Source organism: Morone saxatilis, unplaced genomic scaffold (genome assembly GCF_004916995.1).
Source record: "Morone saxatilis isolate NCDOM2014 unplaced genomic scaffold, NCSU_SB_2.0 Contig14, whole genome shotgun sequence".
NCBI classification, from domain to species: domain Eukaryota; kingdom Metazoa; phylum Chordata; class Actinopteri; family Moronidae; genus Morone; species Morone saxatilis.
In genome coordinates this window covers 14,076,643-14,076,972 of record NW_023339696.1, presented here as the reverse complement: position 1 = coordinate 14,076,972, position 330 = coordinate 14,076,643, and the positions used below count along the sequence as shown (strand labels likewise).

The 330-nt window shown below is 50.6% G+C and overlaps 1 protein-coding gene across 1 annotated transcript in view; it reads right to left on the bottom strand.

The window, feature by feature from the left end:
* The window catches only part of samd1a (sterile alpha motif domain containing 1a), a gene marked incomplete in the record, with an annotated part of 7,884 nt that overhangs the window by 5,539 nt on the left and 2,015 nt on the right, over nucleotides 1–330 (bottom strand).

The window sequence follows — 330 nt, the reverse complement described above, 5'->3', positions numbered from 1 at the left end:
AAAAAAAAAAAAAAATTACTGCGTGTCCGAGACTCAGCAGTCGAGCACAAGAGCGCACTAAAGCCCGCCCCGCTCCTGTGACAAGAGCCGCTTGTATGGCATTCACCCATCGCACTGCATCTCACATAACTTTTAACGACACACGGTGACACAACAACACCCGAACCCCCCCGGAGGACCTCGATCCGCGGTGATTTCACCTCGCCTCGCATTAAAAGCAGCCCGATGTGCTCGCTGCGTGCCGGTCTCGGCCTTCTTGATTGATAATTTTATCACACGGGAGTACAGAAAGGGCCGATGGGAGGCGGGTTATTTTTTTTTATTTTTTTT